Here is a 21,784-nt window from a genome sequence, read left to right as displayed (position 1 = left end):
CGTTGTCGTTTTGGTTCTTTTCGAAGCACATAGGTTGCTCACGATTTATTTTATTTTATTTTGTAACAAACTTTCTCCACCTGTATTTATATAATTGGTCAAGTTAAAATTCTAGTTTTGCTGGATTAGGCGGATATGCTCTGTTCTAGATATAAATAGCAGTGCATTCCCATTTTGTTAATATTCATTATACTGAGCAGTTATAGTTTGTTTATTTTTGAGTGAGAGAGTATATTTAACAATATCATGGCCAAATCAAATTCTATCAAGGGCAAGCGTGCTTCATTTGCACCGATAAACTATAAGATTCCAAGACATTGATAATCACTCCTGATTTTCCCAGTTTAAGAAGTCCACGGTAGGTTAGTACTAGAGAAATCTGAAAATTATTAATGCAGTTTTGTTAATTACATATAACATTCACAAGTAGCATAAATCGACCATCACTTGGAACCAAAAGTTAGTCAGCAATATGGATGGTCATGGTAGAGAAACCCAATTATCGAGCTCCGGTAACAAACGTAGTGGTTGGATCACCTTTCCATTCATCATTGGTCAACCTCTCTCTCGCACTCTCTCTCCCTCCTGATATCGAACCTGATTGTATATCTAATTCAGGTGTTCAATTTGAGAAACATAAATGTTGCTAGATCTTGATTTTTAGATTTAGATTTTTATGTTTTTGTTATGGTTTTTGTTTTTTTAACGGTGAAAGTACAAAGATAGATTATGGAAGTTTAACAGAGTAAATCTAAAGTGGGCAAAGTGATAACTTTAAACCTCAGGTTGCCCACAGACAAAATAGTAACGGTTGCACTAATGAGGGCATTAGTGATGTGGTGTAGGTGATGGTGGTGGCGATAGTGGTGTAGGTGGTGTGATGATGTTGGTGATTGTGGTGTGGTGTGGAGTACCTAGAGGCGGTGATGATGGAGGTGTTGCAGGTGGTGTGTAGAATTGTGGGCCTTGTGGCTAAAGGCCCGCTTGAGACAATGATGATGGTGTTATACTAATTGATAGGATTGGAGTGCTTGTTGTAAAAGTCTTTAGTTTCCTTTCCATTTACGATTAACTACTCAATTTGTAAATTATTTTATACTATAGAGTGTTTTTTCAGCAAAAATATTTCATCGATATTTTTTATTTATTTGTTCAGACATAACTTTTTAAATTTGTAAATTATTTCATCAATTTGTAAATTATTTTATACTATAGAGTATTTATTTTTTCAAGATAATGTAAGTTGGAAATGAGGATTTGGCCTAGGTGCAATTATTAACTTCATTGGCTTGGCCTTTCTCTTATTGGGAAACCGTTTCTACATTCATGATAAGCCACAAGGGAGCCCATTCACAGGCATAGTTCGTGTTATTGTTGCCAGTATTTAGAAATGGACGGTGCAGCACTTATCCAAAATCGAAGATTACTATTACCAGGGACGGACCCAGGATTTCAAGTTAGGGAGGCCGGAGATAAGCAAAAAAATATTTCAAATACGCATCCATATAGTATTAATAAACTATCAACCAAATAAATACCCAAAAATCATTGTTTCTTAATATATTAAGATACAATTATCTACCAATAAAAATAAAAGACACAAAACACTATTGTTCCTTAATACAATCATCTATAAAAAGGGAACTCGATACTCTTTCAAATCTTTAAAATCATCTACGATTGAATTCAAACTAAATGTCGAAGTTATATCATTTTCAATGTATAATATTAAAGAGTTCGTCAAAAAATCATTTTACAGTTTGTTTTGAAGGTTAGTTTTGACTAATGTTCATTTCGGTGCTCATTTCGGTTTGTCTATTGAAATGGAATATTTCAGTATCAGATTGGTACTGGGTTGTCTCAGCAAACTGTTTCGGAGTTACCTTTTTTGTACTTTTTTTTAATTTATAATTTTATGTACTTATATTTCCTTTTCCTTATATATTATTGGTCAAAATCCATATAATTTATTGAGTCTTAAAACTATAAGTCCATATTTTAGCTAATATATCAATTTCAAGTCTAAAACTCTACCCAATAATTATAATAATCTTATTGATTCTCAAAAAAAAAAATATATATATATATATATATTAAAATAATTTTACTATTAAAATATTCTAAAATAATTACTATTAAAAAACCAAAATATAAAAGCTCAAGTTAAATATTAAAATAGTTTTATTATTTATATATTACGTGTGGACCCACATAAACAAAGCCTACAACTTTTTGTCAAGTCTCTTTGTCATTTCCAACACCTAGTCACGTGCTAGGTTCACAAAACAAGAAAGAAAATACAAAACAAGACAATGAAAATTCAAAATAGAATTGAAGAAGGACCAGCGGAGGAAAAGAAAGAAGAAGAAGAAGAAGAAGAAGAAGAAGAAAAAGAAGATGAAGCATTAGTAGTAGCGGTCTCGCCTCGGCCTCTCTATCTCTCTGTGACTCTGTCTCACCTCTCCTAAGTTTCCTTTCTTTTATTTTTTTATTTTTTTTATTTACATGGGTCATGGGCTCAATTTTCAACATATGTGTAAATATATGGGCTGTAAATATACTTCATGAGGGGGGCCGGTTGGGCTAGGAATTCATTAGGGGGCCTGAGCTAACAACTAAGGGGGCCAAGCTTCTTTTTTTTTTTCGAAAAATTTAAGCTGCTAAATTTTTTTTTTTGGGGGCCTAGGGGGCCTGCCCCCCTTAGGCCCCCACCTGGGTCCATCCCTGACTACTACAGACATACCAGAATCATATAAATAACTGCGACTGCAGCACCCGAAAAAAGCTTGAGGTAGGAAGTTGATTCGTTCCATATTTTTTTGGGATGAATTGAAATTTACTTATTGTTATTTGAAAACTTGGTCACTTTACAATCATTGACATTACATATAACTACCTCTAATACTTGACATGTGCAATAGGGGGAAAGAATCTTGTTCATGTATGTATACATCCAAGTCTAATAGTTTATAGATCTCACGTGAATATAGGGTTCATATACTCTGAAATGGAAGATGCATCTATTGAATTGAATGCATAAGACATATAATTATTGCAACATGAAAATTTTGAACGAAATTTAGTATTCTTAGTATTGAACACCATATCCATTAGTGTTCTATTTTTAATGAACTCTATTTTTTTCTTAATCTTCTTATGATGACCACTTGTATTTTGAAATATAAATTTGTATCCATATGGAGATCATTGAATTCTCACGTATGATAATTCATTTCAGATAATGATAGTCTGACAAACATTTTATAAGCCAAAATTTTATTCAACTAACAAAACTACTTAAACAAACTTTTGATGCAGGTTCCTTAATCGTGCCGCACTTAAAACAGATGGAGATATTGGATCGGATGGTTTAATAGCAAAACCTTGGAAAATATGCACAGTACAGCAAGTAGAAGATCTCAAATCCCTTTTTAGGATTTTCTTTCCCATTTTGGTCATCAAGTATATTTCTAGGTACCCCAATAGGAGTTCAAGCCAGTTTGATAGTAATCCAAGCTTTAACCATGGACCGACACCTTGGGCCTCATTTCCAAATTCCTGCTGGGTTTATCCTAGTCATAAGCCTAATCTCCACAGCCATTTTTCTGACAATCATTGATCGATTTTTATCTCCAATGTGGCAAAAGCAAACTCGTAGATCTCCTACTCCCATCCAATAAATAGGACTAGGCCATGTGCTAAACATTCTAAGTATGGCTACTTCAGCACTAGTGGAATCGAAGCGGCTCAAAATAGCCCGAGCCCACCATCTCCAAGGCCAGTCTGGGGCCATGGTGCCCATGTTGGCCTCGTGGCTAATTCCACAACTAGTTTAGGTTGGCATTGGAGGAGCATTTCATTTCCCAAGACAAGCTGCATTATCTTATCAAGAATTTCCTACTTCACTTAAAAGTACATCAACTGCGATGATTGCAATGATTATAGGGATTTCTTTTTATATGAGCACGGTTTTGATTGATCTTGTCCAAAGGATCTCTGGATGGTTGCCAAATAATATAAATAATGGGAGGCTAGATAATATGTATTGGTTGTTAGTTGTGGGGGTAGTGGTCAACTTCGGTTATTACTTGGTGTGTGCTTCCTTATACGAGTATCAAAATGTTGAAAGGGAGAAGAGAGCAATTCTGACACTAATAAGTGATTCTCATGGTGACCAATGATAAATGCTCACATGTACTTCTATAATAGTAGGCCTTGGGTATAGTATTTTTGACAAATGTTAACATGAACTATTTTGATTGATGCAGGAAAAAAGTAAGATCAATGACGAACCAAGATAAAAGTGATGTAGTTTCTATCATTACTCTCGTTTTATGATAGTTGAATGTCCGGTTTTATTGTAATAAAGGAAACATGATTGTATTTTACTTTTTTTGGGGGAGAATTTTTGCAACTAAAATAAATGAAAAAAAAAAAGTAAAACAAAACAAAACCCCCCAGTATTGTCCAAATCATCCCACTATCTAAACAAAAGAATTCTTGATTGAACGGAGGATTCTAAACCAGCAAATTACTTTGAGCACTATTCATCTACTTACCCCTGTAACAAAAAAAGAAAAGAAAAAAAGAAGCACATTTAAAAACTTTTTTTTAATTTTATTTTATGGGATAATGTAAAAGCTTGTGCTATATAAGATGGCTACTTAGAGAAGGTCCAATGAACTTAATCAACGTCAATTGGATCCAATTGACATATCTGAATATCTGATGTTTGCACCCTTAATGTCGAAGTAACTTTAATTACTGTTCAGTTGCTTTCTTTGATGACTGGATAAGTAAGAGCATCAGCATTGGTTTTTTCTAATTCTATCTTATTTTACCATCTAAAAAACTATTTTATCAATTATACCATAGCATTTTACAATACACCCAACATTTCAAAACTTTATTTTTTTCCCATTTTATTTAAATATTCTTTTTTAATCCTTTTTTTACTATTTTTCTTTTTCTCCTCCTTTTCCTCTCTTTCTCCCTCAACCTCTAGCATTGGCCTTAACCTTTAGCAAACCCATACCCAGCAAAATCACAACAAAAAATCACCCAAATCAAACAAGTACCAAAAATCCACCTGCCACCCTAGCAAAATTTGAACAAAAAATCACAATAAATCTATAAATCCATACCAAAATCACAACAAAAAATCACCACCAGCCACCCCAGCAAATCACAACAACAATCCCAAAACAAAAATTTGAAGAAAAACCCACCATCAGCAATCCATGCCGATCTTTAAAGTGATCGGACTTGCCACTGCTGCCGAACCCTAACAAACCACCAATCACCACCACCACGCCACACACCCACTGGAAAAATTCACTCTATCAAAAGCCCATTGGAACGAAACCCACGCAATCAAAACCCGATCTCCATATACGCCGATCAAAACTCCGATCTCCAGAGAACCCAAAATCCAAAATCAAAATCAAAATCACTCGACGATCACCGATCCAAATCAAAATCAAAATCCCAAAATCAAAACCAGAAACCCACCACTGACCCATGCCGCCATTGCCACCACTGCCGCCCCGCACCACTTGACCCACGGCCACATCAGTCACAAACCCACCACCGCCAGAAAACCACACAACTCACCGATCTCCACTACTAGAAACCCAACTCACTCGCCGATCTCCACCGCCAGAAACCACAAAAAATACCCATAAATAAGAGATCGACTGAGAGAGAAAAGCCTGAGATTTAAGGGATTTGGAGATGGGTGGGTGAATCGGCAGCGATGGCGAGAGAGAGAGGGGATGAGAGAGAAGAGAAAGGCTTGGTGTGAGTTTGAGTTTCAGCGATGGAGAGAGATGAGAGACCGTGGAGAGAAGGGCTGATATTTACAAATAAAATATTAATATATTTTTTACAATTGAGCTACAGTGTGATTCTACATTTAGAATCACATTGTAGCACAATTGCAAATTTTTTTGTAATACTCTCACTTTACAAGTTCTACTGGAGTGGCTCTTTTGGGCTTCAATTGTAAAATGGGCTTAAATATCCCATATACAGCATCCGTTGCGGATGCTCACAATCAATAATACCTTGACTGCTTCTCAAAAAACATAAATAAATAATAAATAAATAAAAAAGTACCTTGACTGCAAAATGCAAAGTCAAAAATAGCATCTCTCTGTCTCGCCGTTTTTGGATTTGGTGACTATGCCCATATTAAATTATCATTCTCCCCCTTCATAATTATACAATATATTCGTTCATCAAAATTAAAAAAAAAATAAAAAAATAAAAAATATTCATTTAACAATACCGTGTCCTAGTGGCAAAGTTAGGATATCAATTTAGGGGGGCAAAATTAAAAAACAATAAAAAAAAGCCTAAAGAAAATCAATCAATATTAATAATAAATAAATAAACAGCTGTAAACAACTATAACTATTATAACATTTTGTTGTGTCTCTAACATTACTTATTATTATTGTAAGTGCACAATTGCACCTGGACCCAAAGATTATTATGGGCTCAGGCCCAATGAGCCTTAAACAATGAAATTTGTAGAGTGTGGGCTTGAAATCTAGATTAAAGATACTGAGAACTTGATAACGGGCTATAGGGTGCAAACACTTGTAAACAATGAATGATAATTGCAGGTGGACCTCCTCGAGCGTGAGCCGAGGATTATTTCTGTATTATTTCTCTTTCTTTCTTAAAGATTAGAATTCTTAATTTCTTTCTTCGTTACAGACCGCCTCCCTTTTCCTTGGCGTTCATCCCCCTTAAATACTTCTTTTCCTGATGCTTTATCCACGTGTTGCTCAAACCCCCTCCTCCTTAGATATTTCTTCTCCTAGTGCCTTTGAATAGTGACCAGAAGTTTCAGTTCTACTGTTCAGGGGTCACTTCCCCATTAATGCGGTCAGGGAGGTAGGTACAGAGTCTTTAATGTGGAGGTGGCAGCCTTTGCTCATAATATTTTTCTAACACCGATGTATCTAGAAGGTTCAGGGTTTCCCCCTCTTAACCAACAGTCTTTCCAGAATTCTGCCTTGACTCTTGTAGTGAATCTCCGAGTTCTTTTGGATCTGTCCGAGGAGAAACTTACCCTCGGCTGCACCCTCGGACTCTCGGCATGTGGGCCAATTCGCAGTACTAACAAATTCTTAGTTCAAGAACAGATCGGCCCTCCTTGTTAGAGCCCAAAAGCCCAGATGCCCGCTTGGGTCCTTTTACTCCCCACAATTATTATATTATATTCTGTATAATATTAATATGGGGCCCATTGATTAAGTTGTTGTGGCTGATATGAAAGGGAAAAAAAAAAGGATTGGGGAGAAAATATAAAAGAGCAGTGGGAATGGTGTGGTGTGGTGAAATCATGTGTGATAGTGGCTTTCAAGAAGTGAAAGCTGGTGTCTTTTTCTTAGGTGAGAGCCTTATTGATTAAGTAGTATAGGTTTTTGGCTTTTTCCTTATGTGAGTGGTACAGATTGGTTATTGTGGCAATGCTTCTTTGTTCTTTTCTTTTCTCATGTCAGGAGGGACAAGACCTTAAAGAATTAAAGTTGTTTCATTTAAAAGTCATTTTTTGAGAAGCCAAGGGGGGACTTGCCCCCCCCCCCCTTTGGCTCCGCCCCTGCCGTGTCCTCATCAAATTCGATACGGGCAAGCGTGCTTCACTTGCTCGGATAAACTATAGTGTCTTTCTGTTCATGTGAGGTTGATTGACAAGAATATAATTAGTATTTAGATTGGTACATTAAATTAAAAGATACTGATAATCAATTTTCTTCGAGGATTGAAGGTTAAGTACAACAGGAATCTGAAAATTATTCATATGATTTTGTGGGCATATATCATTAATAAGTTCTATAAATCAACTATCACTGATAAAATAGAAAACACATATATTGAATATATAAAATATAATTATTGCATCATGAGAATTTTGAGCGAAATTTCTTGATCTTAGAAGTAGAACACTAAATGGACCAGCATTATGTCTATTTAGTGATTTATTTTTTAATGAAATTTCTGTTTTATATTTTCATAAAATAACCATTAATATTTTGAAATATGCAATCAGAAGCTTATGGAGATCATTTGAATTGTTAGTTTCAAAATTCATTTGATACAATGAACCCATTTGGATAGGTTTTTGCAAAAATGTGCATTCAATAAAATGTTGTGTTTCAGCGTTTAAAAATGGTGTTCAAGAAAAATAGGTACTTCTTTCAATTTTAAAACATTAGTTTTGCTTGATTTTTAAAACGCAACTTCTTATAAAGTCCCGCCAAGCATTTGTTTTTTCACATTTTAATTTGGTCTAAAAATATGCATTTGCCCAGGTCGATAGACATTTTATATGCCAAAATGTTATTCAATTAACAGAAGCTACACAAACACACTCAATTGATGAAGGTTCCTCAATTATGCTGCACTTAAAACAAAAGGAGATGATGGATTGGATGGTTCAATTGCAAAACCTTGGAGGATACTTGGCATCTCTCTGTCTCTACGTTTGAATTTTGTTGAAACTTGCCATGAACAGTGCAGATATCGGGCTTGAAGTTCAGAAGGAAAGAACAAAAAATATACAAAAACGTTGTCATTCTATGATTAGTGATGTCACAGAAGTCTGAGAAAAGCATACACGATGCTCTCTTGAAGGAACGGAAACTAAATTGTTAATTCTTGGTAATAAACCTCGAATCCACAAGGAGTTTTCCTTGAATCCACAAAGATATAAAAACTGGAATCTACCATAAGAAAATTTGACAAAAAGTCTTTATTTATTGATAATAGTCTAATTTGCCTTTGACGGCTACAAAATATATAAATACTGAAACATCTAAAAACCTTAATTCGCACTAATTAAGCTATTAAGTGACAAAATACCGAAATTTACCAAAAATGGAAAAATTGAGTTAAATGCAAAATTATAAACTACTAATTTTAAGGGTCATCTCAAAACAGACGGGACCTTATTCTGACTTTTAAACTAAAAGTTATTAAGGAAAAACAAATATTACTATAAATAACAAAAACACTATGTTGGCGACATTCATGATTGTCATGATTCTGGATTAGAACGCCGTTTCTCTTTGTTAACATATATAGTGTTGTGGGCTTTAGGCCCAACTAGTTTACTTGTTTAGCACTCTTACTTGTATAGCACTCTTACTTGTACTACACTCTTATTTACTTGTACTACACTCTTATTTACTTGTACTGCACTCATATGCCTCCTATATAAAGGCACTCATGTATATTCTTTCAGTGAGAAATACAATACTATTCAATTCAGTATTTCTAACATGGTATCAGAGCCACTGCTCTGACCTTTTCTTCAGCGATCTTGTCTTTATTGGTGTAACTCCATTCTTAATATTGCTTCATTGTCGTCACAACAATCGGCCTTTTCGCCGTTGAACCTTCGAGTCTTCCGTACATCGTCCTCGGTTCCGACCGTAGCCGCCGTTGGGGAGTTCGAACACTGCAAAGACCACTGCCTTTTCCGGCACCGCCGTGAATATTGCTCCGAAAAATTTTCCGAAGGTACCAAGAAGATCGTCTTGCTCAGATCTACCTGTTCGTGAAAACCTCACAGTCATCGGAGTCTCCACGCGCCCTCACGCGCCGCCCAAAGTTTCTGCACTGCAGGTCACTCGCCCACGCGCCGAACCGAGCCACCACGCGCCTCCACGCGCCGCCACGCGCCAGATTGATCCTGCTGACGTCAGCCCTAGCCACGTCAGCCTGCCACGTCATCTTGCCACGTCAGCCTGCCACGTCATCACTGACGTCACCTTTGATCGTTGACCGTTGACTTTTTTCCTGGAGTTGACTTTTTGTGGCCCAGGTTCTCCTTACTCAGTTTTTCGCGTAGATTTCATTTTTGCAATCCATTTTTGCATATTTTGCTTCTAAATGAAGAATAAGGACAGGTCTTCTTCCTTTTGCAACAATCGTCGCAGACAATCTAGTAAACGCTTTTGCAATTTTTGCAAACGTTTTGGCCATAATATTGAGACTTGCTTTCAGCGCAATAAATCAGCTGTTTCAGGTTCTTCTGCCACTATTGCTAACATTGAGAGTGTCCAACCAATGGCTCCCGTCTTTGCACAGTCTAAGTCTTTAGGTCGCACTTTCACCATGACCACAGATGACCTTAAAAACATCATCGCCAATGTCATTCGTATGGTTGGTAATGCATCTTATTCCTCTTCTCTCTCAGCTTTGTCCGGTATGTCTCCTTCCTCTTGGCTTATGGATTCTGCTTGTTGCAATCACATGACACCTCACTCGTCCTTATTTTCTGAACTTAAACCTGCACCACATCCTCTTACTATTCGCACAGCAAATGGTTCCACAATGTCTAGTCATAATATAGGTTCCGTTTCAACCTCCACCTTCTCCGTTTCTAGGGTCTTTAATGTTCCTGACCTTTCTTACAATTTGTTTTCTGTGGGACAATTAGCTGAGTTGGGTTATCGAATCATATTTGATTATTCCCGGGTGTATTGTGCAGATCCAAGGAACGGGACAGGAGCTAGGGACCGGTCCCGCAGTCGGGCGTATGTTTCCCATGGACAACCTTCGTCTTCCACTTGTTGCTCCTCGTTTCTATTGCCGCGGCTGCAGCTTCCTCTATTCCTTCTCTTGCTCTTTGGCATGCTCGACTTGGTCACACATCTTCTTCCCCGTGTACAACAATTGGCTTCCGCAGGTTTGCTAGGTTCGGTGTCTATGTAAAATTTTGATTGTGTTTCATGTCAATTAGGAAAACAACCAGCTTTGCCTTTCAATTCTAGTGAATCTATATCCACCGATATCTTCGACCTTATTCATTCGATGTTTGGGGACCTTCCTCTCGTCTCTAGTATTGGTGGATCTCGATATTTTGTTGTCTTTGTTGATGATTACTCTCGCTATAGCCGGATCTTTAATATGAAACATTGTTCGAATTATTGCAAGTGTATTCTAATTTTGCAAAAATGGTTGAAACTCAATTTTCTAAACGTATCAAAATTTTTCGATCCGATAATGCTCTTAAGTACACTCAATATGCTTTCCAAGCCGTTTTGCATTCCTATGGCAATCGTTCATCAACTAACTTGTCCGTGTACCTCTCAAGAAATGGTAGAGCCGAAACGAAAACTTCGTCATATTCTTGACACTGGTTCGTGCTCTTCTTCTCTCGCCAAAGTTCCCTGCTCCTTTTTGGGCGAAGTTCGCTCTTCATGCTCGTTCATACTATTAATCGCATTCCGATCTCCGTCATCCAAAATCAAACTCCATATGAGCGCATTTTGGGTCACCTCCAAACTATCACCACCTACACTCATTCGGCTCGCTTGTTTCGTTCTTCTTCGCCCACATGAGCATAACAAACTTGAGCCTAGGTCAAGACTTTGTTGTTTTCTTGGTTATGGCGAAACTCAAAAGGGGTATCGGTGTTATGATCCTATTTCTCATCGTCTTCGTGTCTCCCACAATGTTGTCTTTTGGGAACATCGCCTCTTTGTCGAGCTCTCTCACTTCCGTGCTTCTTTTTCTTCCTCTTCTGTCTTAGATCTATTTCCAGATGAGACGCAAATTCCTTCTGTAGCTGCTCCTGACCCTCCTATAGCTGATCCTGATCCTCTTGTAGCTGCTCCTGATTCTCCTATTAACTTCTCTGTTCAACCACCAGAAATCCTTGATCCCTTTCCTAGTTCCCCTTTTAATGAACAAGTGGAAGATGAACAGGTCGAAGACGAGTTACCCAACCTTGATCCTGGTTCCCCTGCTCCTGCTCCGCCTGAAGATCATGTACAAGACATTCCACCTCGTCACTCAACTTGGGTAAGGTCCATTCCTGGACATTTACTTGACTATCATTGTTACACTGCCCTTGCTACATTGCACGAGCCTCACACCTATCGTGAGGCTTCCACTGACCCTTTATGGTAGATTGCAATGAAAGAGGAACTTGATGCATTATCTAAAAACCATACTTGGGACTTGGTCACTCTCCCCCCTGGGAAATCTGTGGTTGGTTGTAAGTGGATCTACAAGATTAAGACTCGCTCTGATGGGTCCATTGAGCGCTACAAAGCTCGTCTTGTTGCAAAAGGTTTTACACAGGAGTATGTGATTGATTATGAAGAGACCTTTGCTCCGGTTGCTCGTATCTCATCTGTTCGTGCCCTCTTAGCTGTTGCTGCTGCCAGTAAATGGGATCTTTTCCAGATGGATGTCAAAAATGCATTCTTTAATGGGTATTTGAGTGAAGAAGTTTATATGCAACTTCCTCCTGGTCTCTCTGTTGAATCAAACAAGGTTTGTCACCTTCGACATGCACTTTATGGCCTTAAACAAGCTCCACGTGCTTGGTTTGCCAAGTTCAGCTCTACCATCTCTCGTTTGGGTTACATGGCCAGTCATTATGATTCTGCCTTATTTCTTCGTCGCACTGACAAAAGCATTATTTTACTTCTCCTGTATGTGGATGATATGATCATAACTGGTGATGACCTCAGTGGCATTCAAGAACTCAAAGATTTTCTCAGTCAGCAGTTTGAGATGAAAGATCTTGGACATCTCAGCTACTTCTTGGGTCTTGAAATCACTCATTCTACAGATGGACTTTACATTACTCAAGCCAAGTATGCCTCTGAACTCTTGTCTAGAGCTGGACTCATCGATAGCAAGATCGTTGGACACTCCGGTCGAGCTTAATGCGCATCCGACTCCCTCGGAGAGGAAATCATTGTCTAATCCCTCTCTTTACGTACGCTTAGTTGGCGACTAGTTTATCTCAATCGTTACTCGTCCAGGACATTTCCTATGCCGTTCACTGTGTGAGCCAATATCCGTCTGCTTCACGATCGACTCACTATGCCGCCGTTGTTCTACGCATTCTTCGGTACCTAAAGGGCACTCTCTTCCATGGTCTTTTCTACTCGCTCGGTCTCCTCTGTTCTCCGTGCATTTTCTAATGCTGATTAGGCGAGAGATCCCACCGATCGCGTGTGTCCACCACTGGTTATTGCTTTCTTCTTGGTTCTTCTCTGATTTCTTGGCGAAGCAAGAAACAAACTTATGTGGCCCGTTCTAGTACTGAAGCAGAATATCGTGCCCTTGTTGATACCACATCTGAGCTTCTTTGGCTACGATGACTTCTCAAAGACTTAGGTGTGTCGACATCCTTTGCTACTCCTCTTTATTGTGACAACAAAAGTGCCATTCATATTGCTCACAATGATGTCTTCCATGAACGAACTAAACACATCAAGATCGATTGTCATTTTATCCGTTATCATCTTGTCCATGGTGCTCTCAAGCTAATCTCAGTCTCCTCTACAGATCAACTTGCAAATATCTTCACCAAGTCACATCCTAAGGGACGCCTTCGTACTTTGGTTGACAACCTCAAGTTGGTCTCACATCCACCTTGAGTTTGAGGGGGGCTGTTAACATATATAGTGTTGTGGGCTTTAGGCCCAACTAGTTTACTTGTTTAGCACTCTTACTTGTATAGCACTCTTACTTGTATTACACTCATATTTACTTGTACTGCACTCATATGCCTCCTATATAAAGGCACTCATGTATATTCTTTCAGTGAGAAATACAATACTATTCAATTCAGTATTTCTAACACTCTTCAACCTACTAAATTTTATGCAATTCCAACACTGTCACCCCAATGAGCTCTACTACCACCCCCTTTGATCTTGGGTTTTCACTTCCTATGCCCATGTTGCTCCAGGAAGGCATGTTCCGTCTGTTCTACATCAATAATGATCCATAGCTACATGACACGACGTCGTCAAACTTAAAATAATTTAAGTTGTCGTTTGGTTTTTTTTTTAATGCACATAAATTGCACACGATTTTTTTATTTTATCTTGTAACAAACTTTCTTCACGTGTATGTGTATATAATTGGTCAAGTTAAAATTCTGTTTTTGCTAGATTAAACGGTTATGCTCGGTTCTAGATATAAATACTAGAGTAAGTTGTAATTATTGGTTACACTCATTTCGTTAATATTCAATAAACTGAGCAGTTAGAGTTTGTTTCTTTTTTGAGTGAGAGAATATATTTAACAATATCGAGGCCAAATCAAATTCTATTAAAGGCAAGCGTGCTTCATTTGCACCGATAAACTATAAGTGCCTTTCAATTCATGTGAAGTTAAGTGGCAAGAATATATGGTTAGTATGTACACTGGAATACTAAATTCCAAGACACTGATAATCACTCTAGATTTTCCAAGTCTATGAAATCCACGGTAGGTTAGTCCTAGAGGAATCTGAAAATTATTCACACGGTTTTTTAAATTAGCATATAACATTCACATGTAGCATAAAACGACCATCACTTGGAACCAAAAGTTAACCTGCAATATGGATGGTAGAGAAGCCCAATTATTGAGCTCTGCTTCCAAACACGGTGGTTGGATCACCTTCCCCTTCATCATAGGTCTCTCTCTCTCTCTAACATACACAGAATTTGTTGGATCAATATGCTTCTTATTTCTATTTATATCAAGCAGGGGTGGTGACAAGCTTCACACTTAGAGGCGGGGGATGGATATCGAACCTGACCGTATATCTGATTCAGGTGTTCAATGTGAAAAACATAAATGCTGCTCAGATTTCAAATATAGTGAATGTTTGCACCAATTTGCTTCCGGTCATTGGAGCAATTGTTGCTAACTCTTTCCTAGGTTCTTTCTCTGTTGCTGCAATTTCTGCCTGTATCTCTTTGCTGGTAATAGTCTTTACTTTGTTGCAACTTGCAAGATGCATGTTTGGTGTGTGTATAGTTTGCTTGCTAGACTCTCTACTGTGTGTCTATCTCAGGTTATATTTAATTTTTTAATATAATTAATTGATAGATATTATTCTCTCGACTGTGGTTAGATTATATGCTTTATGTGTTTTTGCAAGCCTATTGTTACTCTGACAAATGAGTTCTAAATTGGGTAGATGTAAAAATTCATCCCCTTCTATCTTTTCCAAGTAATGAGGAAGTGATTTGTAAAGTGGTGATTTACAACTATGTTTTATGTTGGCTTTATTCCATGATAAAAGGTGTTGTAATTGCAATATATTATTTCTTTGTATTTTGTGGGATTTTATTGCATTGGGTATAGTACTAACTTGGTGAAGAATTGAGCATGCAATGAAGATCAGTGCAGTTTCGCGACTAACTTGCAAGAATCTCGCAAGTAAAGGTTCCTGCTAAAAGGCCACATGAAAAGCACATGCTAGAAGCTGAAAAGTTAGGTGTTAAGTTGCATTTCACAAGTACTTCACGAGAAAGACCATCTCACGAGCTACCTGAGAAACTTTCTACCTGGAGGATTTCAAGTGTGACTTTCTTATCCTTCATTCATACTACATATAGCCTCATTACCCACAAAAGTAAAAGAAGCAATTCAAAGAGAAAACCCTAGATAGGTTTCTACAACACAACACACTCACCTTTTAGAGAGGGAGCTACTCATCCTTAAGTGAGAATTCCTTTGTAGTCTATTTTCCTTTCCCTCTCCCATTGTTATACCTTGAGAGAAGATTTGTACCCAAACACAACTCTTACCTATTTAGAGTGTAGAGAGTGTTTTGGAGCTTGGGAAGTTTTGAAAACTGGTCAAAAGAAGCCGATAAGGTTTGGCAGATGCAATTGGGCGATATTGCAGGATCCAAAAAATTAGTAAAAACAAGATTCTGAAAAGTCCGTTAGTAGCAGGAGCTTGGAAGGCTCAAGTACATTGGATAGATAATTCTTGGAGGGTTTTTTTTTTATATCTGTGTACTCCAACTTATTCACTAGTAGATCGATTTGGACTTTGAGGGTCGCAGAGGGTTTTTGTTGAGTTCTTCGGTTTTCTCTTCGATAACACATTTTGGTGTTATCTTGTGTTTGTATCTCTCTTCCCTTACTCTTTGTGCTTTACATTTATTGTTTATTGTTCATGTTTATGTACTAGAGTAGTTCTGGTTTATTATGCTTCATTTATTCTTGTTCCGCATTTAGATAAGTTAGAGTAAAAGCAATTAAGCTATAATTTAATATTAGGAGTCTAAACAAGCATTAATGTTCCACACTAATTGAGTTTTCATGATTGAACTTTAATATTTTTTTAATTTCCTAAAACAATATTGAAGAATGCGATCTTATTGCTTCATTTCATTATTGCAAAAGTCTCTACAATTATCTACTCAATTTGTAAGGTGGAGTGTTTTGTTTGGCAATAAAATTTTCTTTTATATTTTTACCTAATTTGTTTATAAATAGCTTCTTAATTGCTCATCTTATCTAAATATAATTCAACTATTTTTTATCCATTTTCAACAAATAAACAAATAAGTTTAAGCAAAAAATAAAAATAAAAATAAATAAAATAAAACCTATGTCCAAAGGAACCTACATCAGTAACATCCAAACCATTTTCCTTTGTAGGGCATAATTCTCTTAACCTTGACTGCAACACTTGATCATTTGAGACCTCAGCCATGCGATAATGGATCAAGCTTGTGCACACCACCCTCAAAACTCCAATATGCGATCCTATACACAAGTTTAGCCCTAGCATGTATTGGATCCGTAGGTACACGATTTACCATAGCAACTATGGGAGCAAATCAATTTAATAATCCCAAGGATCAAGGGATTTTATTTAACTGGTTTTTCTTCACTTTCTATATTGCCGCTGTGGTAAGCAGCACGGCCATTATCTACATTTAGGGTAACGTAAGTTGGAAATTGGGATTTGGCCTGTGTATGATTGCTAACTTCATTGGCTTGGTCTTTATCTTATTGGGAAACCGTTTCTACCTTCATGACAAGTCACAAGGGAGCCCATTCACAATTATAGTTCGTGTCATTGTTGCCACAATCCAGAAATGGAAGGTGCCCCACTCATCCAAAATCGAAGATTACTACTACAGACATGATGGAATCTCAAAAATAGCTGCAACTGCAATTGCAACACCTAAAAAGAGTTTTATGTAGGAAGTTGAGTCTTTCTTTGATTTCTGGGATTAATTGAAATTGAGTTATTAACATTTGCAAACTTGGTCAGTTTACGATCATCAATATATATTACATAAAACTACCACCAATACTTGACATGTGCCATCTTAGGAGAATGTATTTCTTTTTTCTTTTTTTCTTTTTTTTTGGTTTCCCACAGTGTTTCCTCAAAGTTTTCAACTAGAAACTAATCACTGTTCGCGCCGGATAGGCCCACGGAGGGGTAAAGCGCTAGCTCAGGAAATTCTTTTCAAAGTGCAGGTAGCAGGACTCAATCTAAGGAGCACACCCAGTCGAGCCCAGTACAAGCACCTTGAGAATGAGAGCCCAACCAACTCAGCCAACTCCCTTGGGTTTAGGAGAATGTATTTCATGCATCTAATATATACATCGATTTCTAATAGTTTCTAATATATACATACTATGAAATGGAAGATGCAACTATTGAATACATAAGACATAATTATTGCAACATGGGAATTTTGAATGAAATTTAGTGTTCTTTGTATTGAACACTATGTCCATTTAGTGTTCTTTTTTTAAATGAACTCTCTCTATTTTCTTTTTTCTTTTTTTAATGACAATCATTAATATCTTGAAATAGATAATGACCATTAATAGTTTGAAACATACAATTGTAAGCATATGGAGATCTTTTTTTTTTTTTTTGGAAGAGGAAAACATGCTCATAATTCATTAAATGGAAATAGAGTCAATATACAAAACTTGCACTACAAGTGGAGGGGATTCCCATCCAGATAACATCATGTGACACATTCTTGGCATGCCTAGCTAACATGTGGGCTACTGTATTGGCGCTCCTTTTAGCAAAATGCACTTGTGACCATCTAAACTCATTAAGCAGACAGAGCATGTCTTGAATAATATGGCCTACTCGAGATGATAGACTTCTCTTCAGCTCCAAAGCAGCCATGACTGATTGATTGTCTCCTTCAACCACCATCTCCATAAAGCCACACTCCAACGCAAACTCCACCGCTTGCCGACACACAATAATTTTTGCTTCCTCGCTTCAATACATCAGTGGTCCTTTTCTTGAAAAAGCAGCCATAACTTCTCCACGTTCATTCCAAATTATTGCACCAAACCTAGAGGCTTCTTCATCCTTGAATATCGTAGCATCGAAGTTTAGTTTGAACCGGTTCAAGGGTGGTGGTCTCCAACTGATCAGGTTCAAGTTTGGGGGTCTTGTGACTAGGCGGGATTGAGCACTCCTAAATTCCTCCATGCATGCAAATGCTTTCCATGGATCATAGCATTTATTTGGTTCCATATTATCCAAGCCTGAATTAGAAACAATTCTAACTTATCAATGGTGAGCCTAGCAATCAACTCATTCCATAATTGTAGCATATCATCCTAGCCCACATGGCACTTCTGCAATCTAGCCGAGCAACCAGCCCAAATGTCTTGCGCCACACCACAGTTTCGAAATGCGTGGATTTTAGTTTCCGGATCCGTCTTACAAGCTTCACACCTGTTGTCAGCAATATTCCACTTCTTAGACAGATTTACCCGTGTTGGCAAAATGTTATGACAAGCCCGCTAGCCAAAAAACTTAATCTTGTTTGGCACCTTTAGCTTCCACAGAGTTTTCCACACCCCTCATTCCACAACTCCCCTGGAGCTTTCAGTCCAATCAAATTTCCTACATGCCTTTCTTGCCTCACAATACCCAAACCTCACAGAATACTCACCCAATTTCTCACCAATCCAGACCACTGTATCAAATATAACTCTGTAGCTCAAAGGTACACACAATATGGCTTCAGCATCAACACGATAAAAATTCCACCAAATAAATTCTCGATCCTAGCCTCTTGAATCCTAGTCTATCAACTCAGAAACCGTCATATCTTCTTATATGTTTAGTGCTGAATGAAGTACTCTGTTTGTAGGGTGGTTAGGGATCCAAGCATTATTAACAACCCGTATGTATCTTCCATTGCCTACCTTCCAGCATGACCTTTGCAAAATAGGTTTGGCTGCCATAATGATCTTCCACGTGTAGGAACTATTAGGCGAATCAGAGGCCTCCAAAAAATGGCTTCGCAGAAAATACCAAGTTTTCAGGCATTGGAAAGCAGTGATTCCTGGTCTTGCATCAACCTCCATCCCTATTTTGCAAGAATTGCTAAATTGAATTGATGTAGATCCTTGAAACTCATCCCTCCTTCTAGTTTTGGTCTAGTTAGTTTATCCCAGCCTAGCCAATGAATGTTCCTCTCATTTCCAACCTGCCCCCACTAAAATCGAGCACACATGGATTGAAGTTCCTCTTATAATTTAACAAGCAACTGAATACAGCCATAGTGTACGTGGGAATCGATTGTGCCATTGCTTTGATTAGAATCTCCTTTCCTACCCTTAAGAGAATTTTTCCTTTCCACCCTTGTAGCTTTTTCCACACTCTATCTTTGAGAAAAGAAAAGGTATGATATTTACTCTGCCCCACCAAAGTTGGCAACCCTAGATAGGACTCAAACCTCTCCACTTCACTCACTCCAAGCATGGCTTTGATTATCTCCCTTTTCTGGGGTGATGTATTGCTACTGAAATACACTGAAGATTTCTCCATATTTATGCATTGAACGGATGCTTCCGCATATAATTTCAGAATCTCCAAGGCTTCCTGTGTCTCTTTTTTAGAGGCTTGGCAAAATAAAAGTGAGTCATTAGCAAACAGGAGGTGTGAGGTTTTCGGGGCTCTCCTACAAATAGAAGCACCATGGATATGTCCCTCCATTTCTGCTTTCTGCAAAAGAGATGTGAAACCTTCAACACATAAAAGAAATAGATAAGGTGACAAAAGATCTCCCTGCCGGAGACCTCTAGTGGGGGTAATCATACCACATGGTTTGCCATTAATTAAAGCTGAAAAAGAAGTTGAGGAAATACAACTCATCACTCTGTCAACCCAAACTCCTAGGGAACCCAACTTCAGCATAATTCGCCTTAAAATACTCTATTCTACCCTGTTATAAGCTTTGCTGACATCCAACTTTAAAGCTAAAGTCCATGTTTTACCTTTTTTCCGGCCATGCATCATATGTAAAGCTTCATAGGATATAAGAACATTGTCTATGATCAATCTCCCTGGAACAAAGGCACTCTGTATTGGGGCAATAATTTGAGGTAAGATCTGTTTCAACTTGTTTGCTAAAACCATTACAATAATTTTATAGATAACATTACAGAGGCTAATGGGTCTAAAATCCAACATCTTAACAGGATTTTTAATTTTTGGGATGAGTACAATATGGGTATGATTTATTGCAGGCAACATATGACCATTATTAAGAAACTCAAGGATAGCAAACACAACAGTATCACCAACAATATGCCAAAATTTCTGGTAAAAAATGGCATTCATACCATCAAGTCCAGACACCTTTGCGAGTCTCATTTGGAATAAAGCTGCTTTTATTTCATCTACATTGAACTCATTGGTCAAAGTTTGTTGCATATCTAATGTCACCTTATGTGATACAGCTTCAAGGCACTCCTCAATTCTTGTACATTGGCCCATGGAGAATATATTGTTGAAGTACTATATTGCCACACTTGCCACCTCTTCCATATCCTCTACCCAACAACCCTGTGGGTCCATAATTCCTTGGATAAGGTTTCTCTGCCTGTGTTGGGATGCCTTTAGATTAAAAAATTTTGAGTTTTTATCACCATGTTTAATCCAATTAACCCTTGATCTCTAAGTCCAATAAATTTTTTTGTTTTCTAAGCCATTCATAATTGATTTGACATAATAATAGTATGACAGACATTTTCTAAGGCAAAACTTTATATGACTAACATCACTACTCAAACACGCTCTTAACGTAGGTTCCTTAATCGCGCTGCACTTAAAACAGGAGGAGATGTTGGATCTGATGGTTTGATCACAAAACCTTTGAGGATATGCACTGTACAACAAGTAGAAGATCTCAAAACCCTTATTAAGATTTTTCCATTATGGTCATCAAATATATTCTTAGATACCCCAATAGGAGTCTTAACTAGTTTGACAATACTCCAAGCTTTAACCATGGACCGCCACCTTGGACCTCATTCCTGCTGGGTCTACCCTAGTCGCATGTCTAATCACCACAGCCATTTTTATTACCATTATTGATCGATTCTTATGTCCAATGTCTCAAAAGTTGACTCATAAGTCTCCTACACCCCTCCAACAAATAGGATTAGGCCACGTGCTAAACATTCTAAGTATGACAATTTCAGCACTAATGGAATCAAAGCGGCTCAAAATAACTCATGCCCACCGTCTCCAAGGCCAGCTCGGGTCCATAGTGCCCATGCTAACCTTGTGGTTAATTCCACAACTAGTTGTGCTTGGCATTGGAGAAGCGTTTCATTTCCAAAGACAAGTGGCATTATATTATCAAGAATTTCCTACCTCACTAAAAAGCACAGCAACTGCGATGATTGCAATTATTGTCGGGATTTCTTTTTATATGAGCACCGCTTTGACTGATGTTGTCCGAAGGGTCACTGGATGGTTACCAAATGATATAAATAATGGGAGGCTAGATAATATGTATTGGTTGTTAGTTGTGGTGGGAGTAATCAACTTCGGTTGCTACTTGGTTTGCGCTTCTTTGTGTAAATATCAAAACGTTGCAAAGGGTGAAGATAGTAATTATGGTACTAATAAGTGATCCTTGTGGTGAACAATGCTAGAGGCTGGAATGTATTTCTGTTGCCGCTTTATGTCAAGTTTTCGTTTGAACAATAATGGAGAT

General features: G+C 37.7%; 2 pseudogenes; both read left to right on the top strand.

The window, feature by feature from the left end:
• The first annotated feature begins 482 nt into the window (after window positions 1-482).
• LOC142606019 (protein NRT1/ PTR FAMILY 2.6-like) lies at window positions 483-4,162 on the top strand (annotated as a pseudogene).
• A 10,209-nt stretch (window positions 4,163-14,371) lies between these two features.
• Window positions 14,372-21,700, top strand: LOC142606757 (protein NRT1/ PTR FAMILY 2.3-like; annotated as a pseudogene).
• The last annotated feature ends 84 nt before the right edge of the window (window positions 21,701-21,784 follow it).

This window comes from Castanea sativa, chromosome 8 (assembly GCF_040712315.1).
Source record: "Castanea sativa cultivar Marrone di Chiusa Pesio chromosome 8, ASM4071231v1".
Classification (NCBI taxonomy): domain Eukaryota; kingdom Viridiplantae; phylum Streptophyta; class Magnoliopsida; order Fagales; family Fagaceae; genus Castanea; species Castanea sativa.
The sequence above is the reverse complement of the archived record's forward strand: the minus strand, read 5'-3'. Positions and strand labels throughout refer to the sequence as shown.